At 45.3% G+C, this 18,465-nt stretch overlaps 1 protein-coding gene across 2 annotated transcripts in view; it reads left to right on the top strand.

The window, feature by feature from the left end:
- The window catches only part of STS (steroid sulfatase), a 359,318-nt gene that overhangs the window by 213,143 nt on the left and 127,710 nt on the right, over window positions 1–18,465 (top strand). The window lies entirely within an intron of this gene.

Below are 18,465 nucleotides of genomic sequence, written 5' to 3' on the forward strand. Positions count from 1 at the left end.
CTTCTATAATGTCTGTTTGGGCTTGTTCACATAATTTTATATATATATATATATATTTTTTTTTTAATGGCTGGCCACTATTGAATTTTCCAGCAGTGGACATTTGTTTTGAAATTCCCAACACAAAATTAGGTATTTATTACCATGCTAAAAATTTCAGGTCAAATTCTTTGCTGATTTAATACTTTCTTTATACATCTGTATAACAGTTGAAAATACTCTGGTATGTGTGTAAATTATTGACTATCTTCAGCCTTAACTTTGCATGGAGGTATATTTTTTTTATTCCCCCACCCCCCCCCCCCCCCCCCCCCCCACCCCCCCCCCCCCCCCCCCCCCCCCCCCCCCCCCCCCCCCCCCCCCCCCCCCCCCCCCCCCCCCCCCCCCCCCCCCCCCCTAGAGATGAAATTATTCGAAATCAATAAGATTTGTTCTAAGATTCACATTAGCATTAATTGTGCCCAGCGCCATTTTACTGTGAAATTGGCATGGAAAATGAGGAACGAAGATAACGGACCAAATGACTCTGTGGGGGGAGGGCATAGGCTACTTTCACACCTGCGTTCAGGTGTCCGCTCGTGAGCTCCGTTCGAAGGGGCTCACAAGCGGCCCTGAACGCAGCCGTTCGGCCCTAATGCATTCTCAGTGGAGGCGGATCCGCTGAGAATGCATCAGTCTGCCAGCGTTCAGCCTCCGCTCCGCTCAGTGAGCGGACACCTGAACGCTGCTTGCAGCGTTCGGGTGTCCGCCTGGCCGTGCGGAGGCGAGCGGATCCGTCCAGACTTATAATGGAAGTCAATGGGGACGGATCCGCTTGAAGATGACACCATATGGCTCAATCTTCAAGCGGATCCGTCCCCCATTGACTTTCAAAGTAAAGTCTGAACGGATCCGCTCAGGCTACTTTCACACTTAGAAATTTTTCTAAGTTATAATGCAGACTGATCCGTTCTGAACGGATGCAAACGTCTGCATTATAGGAGCGGATCCGTCTGATGAAACATCAGACGGACCCGCTCCGAACGCTAGTGTGAAAGTAGCCTTACTCTGATTTGGCCAGGGTTCTTCTGCTCTTTGTAAGAATTTTGTTCACTTTTGTGAATGTGATAGGATGTGTTGCATTTGTGCCTGCCAAAACACAATTCGACACGAGCTAGTTTCTAGGGATACTATACGGAGAGATGGCACGCTTCTTTTTTTTATACAAAAATTTCTGTTATAGGCTTATTGTCAGCACCCCAATAGCATACATTCTGCTGCAAACATTGAAGAATTGCCCCCACCTTTTTTCCCTAAAAACTAGTTTCTTACAATTTTGTAATTGGGCATTTCTGTTTCACTGAATGAAACCTGTTATTAAATGTGTTGTATAACTGCAAGGTACTGTTCAGTTATAGCAAATACATTTTACTTCAAAAACTACATTACCAAAGAAAATTGCTAATACCAATGTGTAGTGTGTTTTGTAGAAGGTACAAGGACTTTTAATTGTGCTACAGAAAAGACCATTTGAATTTTGATAGTACCAACTTTACATTTATTGGCATAATAAAATTTAAAAACGGCAATAAAGTTTCTTCCAGGATTTAAAAAGTAGCTGTCATGTTTTCATAAAAAATAAAAAACTATCTTGGCATATGTTACTGCTGCAGCAGCATTATGCATAAAGCAATCTTTAGTTTCTTCACATATCACTGTTTTCCTTGAGTTTTTCCCTTGGTTACGGCCGTTTAAATATTTACAATATGAGGACCTTCTCAAGATGGCTCCTCTGCCAGTTCTGAGGCCAAAAACTGCTTTCACTCGCTTCCCATACACACTTGCTGTAGCCAGCAGTTCCCTGCCAGCCAATCAGATTAGATTATTGAGACATGCCTACTCACTCTGAAGCCTAATGCAGGCATGTAGTATGAAGGACTGCCCCTCCATCTTTCTGTCTTCTACAAGCCATAGCAACTGTCTTTTAAGAGAGCAGTGGGAAATGACAAGGGGACAGAGGACATTAATGAAAGCTGTTATTATAAGGTAATTACAGATCTTTTGACAATCATTGACAGACTAACTAAGGTATACATGTGCCTAGTAGGGTTGAGCGAACCCGAACAGTAAAGTTCGGGTTCGTACTGAACTTTAGGATTTTTGGACCCTGGACCCGAACCCGAAAATTTCAGTAAAAGTTTGTTTGGTGTTCGGCGCTTCCTTGGCTCTTTTTGAAAGGCTGCAGAGCAGCCAATCAACAAGCGGTTAACTGTCTGACCTTTAAAAGCCATCACAGTCATGCATACTAATGGAATGGCTGTGATTGGCCAGAGCAGCATGTGACCCAGGCTCTATAGAAGCTTGAGTCACATAGCGCTGCACGTCACTCTGCTGTTACAAGTGTTGGGAGAGGATGCTGCGGGACTTGTGATTTCAGGGAGAGAATAGGAGATAATCTAACTCAGCGATCTACATAGAAATAGTTGTGTGGGTGCAGGGCACAATCGTTTTACCCTGCCCGGAGTCCATTGACCATTAAAATATAACTTTTATAATTCTGTTAGGTATGCAGCGGGCCATTTTATGCAAGCTCAGTGCACCAGCACTGCATCTGAGCTATTGGGACATTGCAAATCACAATTTTTTTGGGCAATCTACAACATCTGGATTAGTCAGTGTGCAATTTAAGCTAGAAATACACCATCAATTTCTGGGGTTTTAAAAACACACTTTAAAAAAAAAAAAAAAACACTATTTCCAGGCCTTGCAGCATCAGCATGTGTGAAATTACAGGCTGTCAAATTCAGTTGTTAAACAAACACTCGTTTGGGCAAAAAAAAAAGATTGTTGGTAGCCTTTTGATGCAGATGTCATTGTGAGATACATCCTTAATACATTTGGGTTACATTCAGAAATACCGCCATTTGGTCCCACAATATTGAATTCAGGCCTAGACTGGTTCAGACTGTGTGATACACCCTCTACATACAGGGGTTTAAATCAGGCATTTGAAATACAGGCATTTTGGGCAAAGACATATTTAATTCAGGCCTACACTGGTTCAGACCGTGTGAGATACACCTATTACATATTGTCGTTCTATTCTACTATTAAACACCCATTTAGGGCAAGATCCTAAATTCGAAAAATTTGAGAGCGTCAAATAAGGGACGTGGTCCAGGTCGTGGTGCTGCTGGTGAAGCTCCTGTTGCAGGGAGAGGACGTGGTCGATCTGTGCCAGCTACATGCACAAGTGAAACCCCTTCCTCAGGTGCGAGTCTGCGACAAAACCTGCAGCGGTATTTGGTCGGGCCTAATGCTGCTCTACGAATGGTGAGGCCTGAACAAGTACAGGCGATAGTAGATTGGGTTGCTGACAGTGGATCCAGTTCCTTCACATTGTCTCCCACCCAGTCTCCTGCTGAAAGACCACAGTTGGCACCTGCAGCCAATGTCCATCAGTCTTTCACCTCACCCCCTTGCAAATAAGCAGTCTGAGCCCCAAGTCATGCAGCAGTCTCTTATGCTTTTTGATGACTGTTAGCAGGGTTTTCCAGGGCCATCCACCTAGCCCTGCCCCAGAAGTGGAAGAGATTGAGTGCACCGATGCCCAACCACTTATATTTCAAGATGAGCACAACATGGGAGGACCATCGCAGCACGTCTCGGATGATGACGAAACACAGGCGCCAACTGCTGGAGCTTTCAAAAATGTGCAGACCGACAAGGAAGGCAGGGGTGAAGACTGGGTGGAAGATGATGTGGAGGATGTTGAAGTTCTTGACCCCACATGGAATCAAGGTCATGCGAGTGATCGATGTAGTTCGGAGGAAGAGGCGGTGGTCGCACAGAGCCACCAGCACAGCAGAAGAGGGAGCAAGTTGCAAAAGCGGAGCAGCCGTCCTCTAGACAGTACACCTGCTACTGCCCACCGCAGCAAGGGACCGAGCACACCAAAGCCAGCTCCAAGGAGTTCCCTGGTGTGGCAGTTCTTCAGACAATATGCTGACAAGACACGAGTGGTTTGCATGCTGTGCAATCAGAGCTGAAGCGAGGCATAAACGTTCTCAACCTGAGCACAACCTGCATGACAAGGCATTTAAGGGAAAAGCACGAGCTGCAGTGGAGTAGAAAAAAACCAAGAGAGGTCTCTGGCTCCTCCTGCTTCCTCTTCTGCAGTTTCGGCCTCTTCATCCACCTCCTGAGTGACAGTGCCACCTGCCACCCACAAACAGAGGATCTGCCAGCAACACTAACACCAGCTCCTCATCCGGTCAGCGTAACACCTTCACCACCAACTTCAGCACAGCCGGCGTTCTCACCTGGCTGCTGCTCGCCTGTCAGTGCTGCAGCGTAACTTCGGCCTTCCCGCTCACCGCCTCCTATGCGATGTGCCCACAAGGTGGAACTCCACCTTGCCATGCTGTGCGAGCAGCAGCAGGCGATAGTGGAGTTTCAGCTGCAGCACGCACGGGTGAGTTGCTCGGCGGAACAGCACCACATCACTACCAATGACTGGGCCTCCATGCAAGACCTGTGTTACTTGTTGTGCTGTTTCAAGTACTCCACCAACATGGCCAGTGCCGATAACGCGGTTCTCAATGTTACTATCCCATTTCTATGCCTCCTTGAAAAAACGCTCCTGGCGATGATGGAATTGGTTGTGGCACAGGAGGAGGAAGAGGGATAATTTCGTAGGGATTCCGGCCAGTTATACCCAAGTGGCTCTGAGGGTGGGTGCAGGAACCCACCCTCAAGGTACACAATTGTCCAGCCAGGGCACAGTTCTGGAGGATGACTAGGTGGAGGATGATGAGATGGAGGAGGAGGAGGAACCATGTTAACAGCAGTGTGGCACCCAGACCAGCTCATGGCCATCACTGGTGCGTGGATGGGGGGATACAGAGGACACAGACGATACACCTCCCACAGAGGTTTTTCGTTGCCTCTGGGCAGCCTGGCACACATGAGCGATAACATGCTGCAGTGTCTCCGCAACGACCGCTGAGTTGCCCACATTCTAACTTGTGCTGATTACTGGGTGGCCACGCTGCTGGATCCCATTACAAGGACAATGTAACGTCCTTAATTCCCTCACTGGAGAGTGATCGTAAGATGCGCGGAGTACAAGCGCACGCTGGTAGACACGCTGCTGGTGGCATTCCCACCTGACAGCAGGGGCACAATGGAAGCAAGGCAGAGGAAGAGGTTGCCACGCAGCTGGGGCACCGCCTGCAGATCAGAAGGCAGGGTTAGCATGGCCGAAATGTGGAAAAGCTTTGTCAGCACGCCACAACAACCGGCACCACCAGCTGATATGGAACGTCTTAGCAGGAGGCAGCATTTCAGCAACATGGTGGAGCAGTATGTGTGCACATGCCTACACGTACTGAATGATGGGTCTGCCCCCTTCAACTTCTGGGTCTCCAAATTGGGCACATGGCCTGAGCTTTCCCTTTACGCCTTGGAGGTGCTGGCCTGCCCTGCAGCCAGTGTATTATCTAAACGTGTGTTTAGCACGGCAGGGGGCATAATCAGCCAATGTGGACAAGCTCCTGTTCATTAAAAAGAACCAGGCATGGATCCCTCAGGACTTTTCCGTACCTTGTGCAGAATAGACATGTATGACCGGCACTAAGCAGCCATTGTTATACTGCAGCACAATTGCTCATCTTGTATTTTGGATATTTCACACTCTGAGTGTACCCTAAGGGCCCCTTTCACACGGGCGAGTATTCCACGCGGGTGCAATGCGTGAGTTGAACGCATTGCACCCGCACGGAATCCTGACCCATTCATTTCTATGGGGCTGTGCACATGAGCTTTGATTTTCACGCATCACTTGTGCGTTGTGTGAAAATCGCAGTAGAGCTCTATATTCTGCGTTTTTCACGCAACGCAGGCCTCATAGTGAATGGGCCTGCGTGAAAATCGCAAGATTCCGCAATTAAGTGCGGATGCTGTGCGATTTTATTTATTTTATTTTATTTATTTTTTTCACGCATGGTTGCTAGGTGTCGATCGGGCTGGGACCCGATCTGTATTATTTTCCCTTATAACATGGTTATAAGGGAAAATAATAGCCTTCTGAATGCAAAGTAAAATAGTGATGGAGGGGTTAAAAAATAAAAAAAATTAACTCACCGAGTCCACTCTATCGCATAGTTCGGATTTCTGTCTTCTGTAATATTGAGCTGCGGCTAAGGACCTGTGGTGACGTCCAATCACATGGTCCCTCACCATGGTGATGAACCATGTGATGAGCACAGTGACGTCATTAAAGGTCCTATCCTGTGCACAGCAAAGAAGACCGAAGAGATGCCGGACTGAGCGATTAAGTGGATTAAGGTGAGTTAAATATTTTTTTTTTAACCCCTCCAGCCCTATTTTACTAAGCATTCTGTATTAGGAATGCTATTATTTTCCCTTATAACCATGTTAGAAGGGGAAATATACAATCTACATAACGCCTAACCCAAACCTGAACTTCTGTGAAGAAGTTTGGGTTTGGGTACCAAACATGCCAATTTTTCTCACGCGCATGCAAAACGCATTACAATGTTTTGCACTCGCGCAGAAAAATTGCGCATTTTCCCGCAACGCACCCGCATCTTATCCGGACAAAAAAACATGATGCCCGTTTTTGAAAGAGGCCTAATAAAAAAAAAAAAATTCAACTAAAGACCTGTGTTGGCTACCTCGTCACCTACACCGCCACATCCACCGCCTCCTCAATCCCCTACTCCATATGGACCTCGTCCTCCTAGATCAAGATTATAATTTTTATTTTTACCTATTTGTTATTTAAAGTCATTTCCCTATCCACATTTTGTTTGCAGAGCACTTGCCATGCTCTTAACCACATTTTGATGCCATTTGCAGCCCTCTAGCCCTTTCCATGACATTTTTACAGCAATTTAGTGCTCAAAAGTTCGGGATTAAGTTCGGGTCCCGAACTCTAACTTTTTTTCTCAAGTTCGGTCGAACCCGAACATCCAGGTGTCTGCTCAACTCTAATGCCTAGCTCTTATAAACTAGCAAATAAAAAGACAGTTATACTTTAAATAAAATTGAAGACTTTGTAACAATGTTAAACAACATATAAAAAAGTTTGATAGACGTTCACATGTTTCTAACAATAAAATTAATGTTTAGTCATAGCATAAAGTCTAGTATCTCAACATTCCCCTATCTAGCAATATTTAAAGTAACACCTCAGGTTGCTAATTAATTGCTTCTAACAATTAAATCTGTCATAGCAAGCTGCATAGTTAAAATACACAAAACCTTAACCCTTTCTACCCCTGGCCAGTTTTCACCTTCCTGCCCAGGCCATTTTTTGCAAATCTGACATGTCTTTGTGGTAATAACTTTGGAACACTTTATTTATCCAAGCCATTCTGAGATTGTTTTTCTCGTGACACATTGCACTTCATGATAGTCAGTCATAAATTTGAGTCAATATATTTAACCTTTATTTATGAAAAAATACCAAATTTAACAAATCTTGAAAATTAGCAATTTTTTAAAAATTTCAATTTCTCTGCTTTTAAAACAAAGGGATACCTCCATAAAATATTTATTACTTAACATTCCCCATATTTCTACTAGTGTTGATCGAGCATGCTCGGCTGAACACTAGTTTCGGCTCTGCACATGGCAGTAACTAGGCTGAGTACCGCATGTGCTCGAGCGCAATGCCCAAGTCTCCTTCCCGCACGTTTCTTGGCTGCTATGCAGCCAATAAACGTGCAGGGAGGTACTGGCATGCACTGTAATGCCATAGCCATGTTGGCTACTGGCATTACAGTGAGTGGCTGGCTGGTTTGCGTCATTGTGTGCTATAAAGCACAGATGACAAGTGTTCGGCTCAGTCTTAGTCAGGGAGAGATGAGCATAGGAAGGGAAAGACAGTGTAGGGAGTGGTACTGAAAGATTTTATTACAAAAACTTTTCAGAGACCCAAAAGTCCTCTTAAGGACTATTGTGTGTGACAGCAGCAATAAATATTTTTAGCGCATCCTGCGCTAAATAGAATCTAATAGGCCGCTGTGGTCAGTTAAAATATCCGCGCCACATCTCCTGTGTAAAGTCTGCGCATCCCAAAAAATATCTGACATCTAGTTTATGTCCAGTGTAACGTGTGCGCCTAAAAATTTTATCTGTGATGTACTGTGTACTTTTTACATAGACTAACGTTTCCTCATCCCAAATACCTGTGACATTCCCTGTAATTTTTTATTAGCCGCTGCTGACAGCATTGACATTATCTGGTGACATTTCCACATCACAAATACATTTTTAAATTTTTTTGCGCATACACTTCCAAATCCTGTGCTACATTACGTGTGACATACTTTCAAGCATATATCACTTAAAATGAAGGCTAGCAGTAAGGGACTGGAAGTGGCCATGATGCTGATAATGCAGGCAGAGGCCGTGGCCCTGGGTGCATTAAAACTGTGTCTGCTGCCAGAGTTATGTCCCAGTTTGCAGGGCGGCGCAGGACAACCACTCTTAAAGTCAGACCAGTGCGACCAGGTGGTTAGTTGGATTGCAGCAGATAATGCTTCCAGTCGGTTAAGCACCACCCTGTCTTCCACAGAGTCCAGTCTTGATACTCCTTCCTCCCACCACGGACAGTCTGATCAAACAAGTGATTTCACACTCTGAAATTCCCAGGACCTCTTTTTCTCACCATTCCTTGATTCGACCCTCTCGCCAAGCATGCTTTAAGAGGGACATAAGATCTTGTGCCCTGAATCCCAAACTCTTTAACATCCACAGTCACAAGAAGAGGACTGTGGGGAACGGCAATTACTGTTTTAATGAGGTGGATGATGATGAGACAGTTGCCAAAAACGACAGCAATTACTGTCTCGAGGTTGAGGTAGAGGATGAGACAGTTGTCAATCACTGAAGTTGTGGTTGGGTCAACAAGTCAGGAGGATGAGCAGAGTGAGGAAGTGGAAGAGGAGGTGGTGGATGATTAAGTCACTGACCCAACCGGGTAGGTGGAAAGCAGAGTGAGGACAGCAGTACAGAGGGGGAGGGATCTGCTGCACCACCAACAGGCTGAAAAAGGCAAGTGGGGTGGCAAAAAGGGATAAGGCGGGCAAATGTTCCATGGAGCTGTCCCCTTGCGGAAATATCTCTTGCCAAGTGTAGATGTTCCGCAGTATGGCGCTTTTTTTGAGATAAGTACGGACGACAAAATAATTGTAATTTGCAACCTGTGCCATACAAAAATGAGCAGGGGCTGTGAACACTCTAGCAACCTCACCACCACACCAGCATGATCCACAAGATGGCATCAAAGCACCGTAATAGGTGGGCCGAATGCCTGGGTCCACAATCTGTGTCTGTGGGTCACACCACTGCCCTCCTCTTCCCCTGTTACGTGCTGGCCAATACCCTGTCCAAGACGCAGGGCCGGATGCCTCCCGCCCGGCACCTGGACCTTCGCAAATACAATCAGCGACCACATCCACTTCCGTGTTGTCCAGCGCATGCATTCAAATTTCCTGGGGTAAGGACATTTGTACGAAGTGCAAATGCCCAGCCACCCACACACAGGCCGTAATGCTAATTGAGCAGCTTTCCAAATTACTGGCCCTGGAAATGTTGCCCTTTAGGCTTGTGACACTGAGGCCTGATGTCGGTGGGCCATCCCATGTCACGCAGTCCCCAGTCGCCACTATTTTTAAAGGTGTGCCGTACCGCCTTACACCCAACATGTGTCCCGTAACATCACATGTGCCCTGACCAACGCAGTTACTGGGATGGTCCCCTTAACCATGGGACAAGTTCATTTGGCCAGGGACACTATTTCCCCTGATGGCACACTAGGTAAAATGTTGTGGAGGCAGGATAGAGTCCTACCCTGGGATGGCACAGGTACTACTGACGCCAAGGATTGCAGGCCCTACGTTGATCAGGTTTTCCGCCAGCACCCACGTTAGTGGCTCCAACCTCCTTCTCCGCCGCCTCCTCCACTTCGAATTATCCGCGTGCAGCACCAGTCAGTCATCAGTCGGTATCTGGAAGCTGTGTAGCTCTGCAGTGGGGGTAGCGGCAACTGGCCGTGCTGAAGCTGTATATGCTTAGGGGACAAACAGCACACCGCACAGAGCTGTGGCAGGGGATAAGAGACCAGACTGAGCTGTGGCTCTCTCCACTCGACTAGAACCAGGCATTGTTGTGTCTGATAATGGTCGTAACTTGGTGGCGGCTTTGGAGCTCTGCAAAGCTCAGACCACATCCATACCTAGCCCACTTCTTAAACTTAGTGATCAGCGGTTTCTCAAAACCCTACCCCAATTTGCCTGAGCTACTGGTGAAGGTGCGCCTCGTGTGTGCACATATCCGCAAGTCATCACAGCTTCACCCGGTCTGTCAACGCTGAATAGCGCTTGAAATTGTCAGCTCACCGGCTGTTGTGCGACATGAGCACGTGCTGGAACTCGACATTCCACATGTTGGCCAGGCTTTGTGAGCAGCAGAGGGCAGTAGTATAATACCGGCTGCAACATGGTCGTCGCCTTTCCAGTCAGCTTTTGCTATTCACAAGCGAGGAGTGGGCATGGATGTCTGACCTCCTGTGAAGTTTTAAGAAACTTTGAGGAATCAACACAGATGGTGAGCGGCAATGTTATTTTATCAGCGTAACCTCCCACTTCTGTGTCTACTCAAACGCTTGCTGCTCACAATTAAGGACAACTCTTTGCATGTGAAAGAGGTGGAAATGGGGGAAAACATTACACAGGATTGCCAGACCGCCCTCAGTTTGTCTTCTCAGCGCAAATTAAACTATGAAGAGGAGGAGCAGGAGACGGTTGCCTACGCTACAGAGGGCAGTACCCATGGAAGTTTAATCCCATCTGTTTAGCGTGGGTGGGCCGAAGAGGAGGATGAGGAGATTGAGTGATTCTCCTTATGACAGCAAAGTCTTGCCTGTTGGTACTCTGGCACACATGGCTGACTACATGTTAGGCTGCCATTTCCGCGACACCGCGTGTTATACCGCATTTTAGACAACACTGATTACTGGCTGGTCACCCTTCTCGACCTGCGCTACAAAGAGAACTTCTCATCTCTCATTCCTCTGGTGGAGGAGGACGAGCAAAACGGTGCAATACCAGAAGATCCTTGTTGAAAAATTGCTCAAAAATTTTCATCGGACAACGCTGCCAGCAGACTCCGTATCTTCCTTGGCAACTGAGGAAGGGAGACAAGGTGAACACACAGCAGTTCCAACAGGCAGGGCAACACTCTCCAAATCCTGGGACCAATTTCATGACACCCCGCCAGCACCCTCACCCTGATGCGTGGACTAGTGTCACAAAGAGGAAAAAAACTTTGGAAAAAGGTGGAGTACATAGCAGACCATGTCTGCATCCTCAATGATCCCTCAGTGCCTTACAACTACTGGGTGTACAAGCTGGACCTCGTGGCATGAACTGGCGCTCTGTTTACGCCTTGGAGGTGCTGGCCTGCCCTGCCGCCAGCGTTTTGTCTGAGCGGGTATTTAGTGCTGCTGTTGGCATTATAAAGGATAGGCGTATCTACCGGTCAACTGAAAATGGTGACAGTTTGACTCTTATAAAAATTAACCAGGCCTGGATAGACCATGACTTCTCGACTCCACCAGAGGAAAGCTGATGAACATAAAGGCACTTTAAATGTGGTGTTTATATTGTACTGAATATACTATATTTCCATGCACCCCTTCCACCACAAACAAGGGTATATGGTCGAATATTTGTTTTCTAATTGTCCTCCCATCATATCAACATGGTTATTTGTCGCATATAATGCCCTTGCATATACGCGCTTTGCATTTAGTTTTACAAGGTCAACTGCATGTTCTCGTATATAATTTTTTTTTTTTTGTCAGCTCACCTGCAGGCCCTCACCTAATTATACATAATGGGTAATTTGTGCGCATGTTGCCTTGCTTGGATGTGGTAGCCAAAGCCGTTTCTTAAGCTCAGTTTCCGGAATCGAATCATGATTCCCCCGTTACCCGTGGTCACCATGGTTTGCACTGAAAATCGCATCGAAAGTTGATAGGGCAGACATCTGAATGGTTCGTCACGGGGACGTTCGATCGGCCCCAGGTTATCTAGAGTCACCAAAGCGGCAGCAGGGCCCTTGCCCCTAATGTTTGAGGGTCACCAGCAGGCAATCAATCATAATTTTTCAAGGCTGTGTATGATGCCCTCCTTTATATGTAATATAGGGTCTATTGTAGTGCCAGTTCCTCGCAATTTTTGGCAGCCTTTCACTTTTATAGGCTTTGAGTGTAGGAGTCCACTACCTGAACAATTGTACCATAATGTGATTGATGTGATATACAGGTTGTATTGGAGTGCCTCTTCCTTGTAATTTTTGGCAGCACTTGCACTTTATATAAAAGTAAATATATAGGAATTAATGTTTCTTAACCATTTTCCCTCTAAAATCGATTTTACTTCGGTTTTGTGCGTATTATTGTCTGTCTGTAAAGGTGGCGTACTACTCAAGGACATCATCGTTCCCAGCAGCAACTGGGAGTCCAAGATGCATCCAGAACATCCTCCCTATGCTGTTTCCCAAACCATTTTGGTGGTGTTTTTCATAATTTCTGACCTTGTTCCTATGGAACCCCAGGCACCCTCCCCTCTTCAGAGCAGGGGGTGCCTGGTTTAATGCTTGGGTTCTCCTATTGACTTCCATTATACTTCTGGTGCTCGGTAGAGCACCTGAGCATCCCGGTGTGTTTGGCCAGAGCACCCCGAGCAACACTAATGTCTACTTTTTATGTTTGCATCATTTTGTAAATGTCATTTTGTTTTATTAGGACGTTAGATGGCTTAGAAATTTAGGAAGCAATTCTTAAAATGTGTTAGAAAATTTCCAAAACCAATTTTTAAGGACCCAGTTCAGGTCTTAAGTCACTTTGTGGGGGCTTAAATAGTAAAAAAAAAAAAAAAAAAAAAATATATATAAATGACCCCATTGTAGAAACTACACCTCTCAAGCTACTCAAAACTGATTTTACAAACTAACCCTTTAGGTGTTTCACAAGAATTAAAGGAAAATAGAGATGACCTTTTTTAATTTTTTTACTTTTTTTTTTTTTTTCATTTTTATCTTTTTTCTTTCACACATCGATGGTTAACAGCCAAACAAAACTCTATTACCCTTCTTTAGTTTACAGAAACACCCCACATGTGGTCGTAAACTGATATAAGGGCGCAGAAGAAAAGGAACGCCATATGGTTTTTTGGAAGGCAGATTTTGCTGGACTGGTTTTTAGATGCCATGTCCCATTTAAAGCCTCCCTGATGCACCCTTACAGTTGAAACTCCCAAAAAGTGACCCCATTTGGGAACTAGTTGATAAGGTGCCAGTTTTATTGGTACTATTTTTGGGTTCATATGATTTTTAATTGCTCTATTATGTTTTTTGTGAGGCAAGGTAACCAAAAATTGCTATTTTGGCACAGTTTTTATTTTTTTACAACATTTCATATGAAATCATAGATCATGTGCTATTTTTTATAGAGCAGGTTGTTATGGAAGCAATTATATTAAATATGTCAACTGTTTCAGATTTAATAATAAAGCATTTTTGTAAAAGTATTTCTGAAAGCTGTAATTTTATTTTATTTTTCTGCCGATCGTCTTGTGCAGGTGCTTGATTTTTGCAGGAAGAGTTGATGTTTTTATTGGTAACCATTTTTTGGGTACATATGATTTTTTGATCATTCATTATTGTGACTTTGAGGCAGGGGTCACTACATTTTTTTTTCTGCTCCTCCTTCTTGAACCCCAGAGAAGCCTTTGAGTTGCATCCTCTGTCTTCACTGTTCCCTCGTAGTGGGGGGTGCCATTTATTTTTATTTTTTTCCCCCTAAGAGGCAATAAAAAACCTCACAATGCACTATGGAAGTTACTCAAAAAGTCTCCCTGTTGATGACTTGTTTTGAGAACTGTTAGTTAAACTGCCATAAGCAAGAGGTTCAGAGAGGTGGGGGACCCCATGCACTAGCTGTAGTGGTAGTAGAGGCTACCTAGGTAGTAATGGCTACCATATAGCCTACATCGTCTAATATGATGAGCTATATGAACTGGTCAGGCTGTTTTTATACTATGGGCACAGGCTCCAAAACCATTTCAGACCTAAGTTGTGCTCAACCAATAGTTCTATGTGAGAATTTCACATCTGGCAGTGTTTCTTCACAATGCCCAGAAGAAAAAGCATTGCAATGTGCAAGATCTGCACAAAGAAAGGAATGCACATCAGCTCTGAGCAAGCTCTGCCTCTAATGCCACCAGATATAGGGCAGCTGCCTTATAAGTCAGTAGTTCACCCCTTAACTTGGCCTTCAGAATGACTTGGCTTACATATTATCCAAGTCATGTCTCAAGGCCTAGATAAAGGGTCAAACACCTGCCCTTACAATCTGGTGGCATTAGAGGCAGAGCTTGTTAAGAGCTCATTTGCATTCCTTTCTTCCGAGAATTCCAGAGGAGCATGTATGGGCTATACCTACGATGGCTAACTTCTGGCACTCCAGCTTTAGTAAAACTAAAACCTCCCAAGATGCACACTTGCTTGGCTTTTTACAGAACCCCATAGAAATGAATGGAGCATGCTGGGAGTCATAGTTTCACCACAGCTGGAGTGCAGGAGGTTAGCAATCACTGGCCTATAAGACTCCATGTCTATTAAGGTGCTCTTCCCAGGGATAATAGAGTATCCTCCAGATCTGCACAATTAACACAAACATCGGTATACGACTATTGCAGCACAAAGGGTAGATTTCACCAGTTCCTGTGGGAAAATAGGAATGGTAACATGTCCTCGATCTGCTGGTCTCCTTTGCAATAGCCAGGCCGTATTCAAGTGCATAGTGTCGTCAGTTAGTGCTTCTCCCACTCAGACGACTACTCCTATTCCACTCTGTTGGACAGCCATCAATAACTGAATGTGTGGCCTAGAAACAACTCCTACATGTCAAAGAAATCTGCTGGTGCACATGCTTAACTCTTACTAGCCAAATTTGCTGGCAGTGCAGTCCCAGTCACACCATTGGGGAATTTTGCTGCTTTAAGGAACTGATTGCTCATGTTTATCTTTGCTGGGATATACTTAGTTGGCGTTTTTCCTCAAAAAAAGCTGTTACCTTCCTCGTACTCACGTGACAGAGACTGTGGGCTGCTCCTTTCAGTTGTCTCTGTTGGCAAGCTGCACTTCCCACCACTATACTTTAAGCAGCTGTTAACAACAGGGATACTACCTGACTTTCATGGCCCACTAGGTCAATGTTTTTTTGTGGCAACTAAGAACCACAGGCAAGAAGGCCAGATCCTACTGACACCTTCACCTTTTAAACCCACACCAGCCGCTTATCCACCTCCTCTTGTCCCCAACAAAACCAGGGCAGGGCATTGCTCCCTTTCCTCCTATCGTATGTGTAAAGTGAATTGTTGCCTTGCCGAGTGTTAAAGCTGATCTGCAGGGCTAGAGCAGCCACGCAGCCAAAGTGCATCTAGGCGCAACATCCTGCTGGCCGTCTCCCTGCCAGCTCCAGCTGGCATGGTGGTCAGCAAAAAATGCAAACATATTGTGACTGCAGTGCATTTGGGTTAAATTAACAACATGCTCCCTGCTAGATATGGGCTTGCGGTTCGCCCCCGGTCGTTTTGCGGATAACTTTGTGTGTTCGCGATTCACCAAACATGCTACATATGGAGAATTCGCGCCCGCCATATTCTTTTACATTATGAACTTTGACCATGACCCATCCATTAGGTGGTACAGAACTGTCAATTGAGACATTTCTGCACATGGACATACCCCCTACTTTATAAATAAACTGATCTGGCACCATTTTACATTGCGTTTTGCCTGTGTAGGGAGAGGTTGCTGTGTGGAGCTGGTACAGGCTGTTAGGCACACCAAACGCTAGCTAATAGGGCCTTAGTAATTTTAATGGACTAGTATAGGTGTGATACACAGAGGGGTGTTAATTTACTTTTACTTTTATAATGAGTCAAAAACACATTACATCTATATAGTCGATCACTGGAAGTTAAGGGGCTCGGGGCTTACTAGGGCCATTTTTATTATAGGGTAAGGTTCTGGACTTGGATCGCTCTTATCAGGGCGGGTGGTCTGTGGTTAGGCTCAGGGCCAGAGTAGCCCCCCCCCGTAGGGCAATATCAGGGACAGTCTTTGCCCACCCTGTCCTTCAATACCATATCATCATCTAGCCCAGAGATAGATGGTTTTTGCTTTCCCTCCGGAATTATGGATGTGCACTGGAACCCCCCGGATTGTGGTAGAACAATATGGTTTCTGATTTGGTGCCGCCGAGCACGTTGTATTGCCTACCACATCTATGCTTTTTGCTTTGTTAAAGGGGTTCTGCTATTTATTTATTTATTTTAACTGATCTATCCTCTGGATAGATCATCAGCATCTGATCGGCGGGGGTCCGACACCAGGAACACCCGGCCGATCAGCTGTTTGAGAAGCCAGCGGCGCTTCAGCAGCGCCGTGGCCTTCTCGCTGTTCACCGCTGGCCCAGTGACGTCCGTGACTGTTTCAACTAGCATGGGCGGGGCTAAGCTCTGTTCACTTGAATGGAGCTTAGCCCCCGCCCACGCTAGTTGATACTAGTCATGACAATCACTGGGCAGCGGTTAACAGCGAGAAGGCCGCGGTGCCTGCTGGAGCGCCGCTGCCTTCTCAAACAGCTGATCGGCGGGGGTCCTGGGTGTCGGACCCGACGCTGATCAGATGCTGATTTATCCAGAGGATAGTAATCTGTTAAACAAGGTGCAGAACCCTTTAACTTTCATAATTTTTAATTTAATTTTCATTTTGAGGGATATCTTTTCCTTTATCACACGTCCGCAAAATGGGTCCCGCGTCCGTTTTCTGCATTTTGCGGAATGGGTGCAGACACATTCATGTTCAATGGGGCCAGAATGTGCTGTCCGCATCCGCACTTCCGCATCTGTGTTTCCGTTTCTGCCAAAAAATAGAACATGTCCTATTCTTGTCTGCAATTGCAGACAAGATTAGGCATTTTCTATTAGTGCCGGCGATGTGCGGTCCACAAATTGCGGAATGCACATTGCCGGTGTCCGTGTTTTGAATGGACAGTCATAGTAAAATTATTAAAGGTTACGTTTTATCTTTATGTATATTCTAACGGATTGCCTTCCTTGTACAATGTTATAATATACTTTTCTAACATAGAAAGTATATTATAGTACATTTGTATTGTGCGGCAGTTGTGTGCGGTTCTGCTGCGATACTGCAGGCATATAGAGGGACAAGCGTTATTGGAACAAACCAGTCGCCCCCCAAAAAAACTGATTGAAGCGGGGTGTTATATGCCAATATACTTTCTTTATAGTGCATTTGGGTACTGTAAAGTGCATTTGCACATGCATGTACGCGAAAAATATAATGCCGATATTTCGCATTGAAAAAAATAATAAATGGAGATCGCAAATTCGAATAATACATCTGGTATGTCACTGTCCATTTTGTGGGACTATTTGTGCACTTCTAGTAATTATTTCTTGGCTGCAAATATGACCTGAAGGTTTTTAAAGTTCGCCTGCCATTAAAATGAAAGGGACCCGCCGTGAACTTGCGTTTCGCGAACATTTGATCGCGTTTGCGCACCGTCGCGGCAGATGTTCGTCCATCACTACTCCCTTGATGGCACAAATGATAAATTTACTGGTGAAATACTTTTTTATAAAGTATAGTGGCTTGCACATGGTGCTGGTCATGCCCATGAGATTGGCTGAAATGCAATGACGTTCAGCCTTTTTTTTTCTGACCGTTGTCTGCATTGCACCACTTGTTCCGTGATGTCTCAACTTGTTAGTATTGCACCTTGAATATGGTAGTCTGCATAAGCAGCCTCATGCACACGGATGTCTTTTCTATCTGCATAAAAAAATACATTTTAATATTTCTTGGTCAGTGGAAGGGAAAAATGCAGGATGCACTGCCATTATGCAATCTGCAGATTGCAAAGCTGGATTCGCTTGTGTGCATGAGGCCTAAAACTGTGAATGGTTTTCATGTACCAGACTACCTTAGCAGGGAGCATGTTATTTTTGAGGTTACAGTGGCAGCATTTCATGCTGTGTTGCATACTCATGCCTTTGAATAGACCAGACTTGTTTGTAGGGGATAACTATCAGATTGGTGGGGGGGGGGGGTCTTACAGTTGGCACCCCCACTGATCATGAGAATAAAGGACTCACTACTGTGTCCTCCTGAAAAGGAAGGAGCTGCTGGATGGAAAAGCATGCTGCTGCTCCTCCATTAATTTCTATGGAAACTCCACCAAAGTACATGGACCTTGTAGAGCTCTCATCGGTTAGACCCCACCTCATCTGATAGTTATCCTCTATCCCTTGGTTAGGGATAACTTGTCATAACCGGAAATATCTTTTTATTTGGCAT

The sequence above is a fragment of the Bufo bufo genome, chromosome 3, assembly GCF_905171765.1.
Source record: "Bufo bufo chromosome 3, aBufBuf1.1, whole genome shotgun sequence".
Classification (NCBI taxonomy): Eukaryota; Metazoa; Chordata; class Amphibia; order Anura; family Bufonidae; genus Bufo; species Bufo bufo.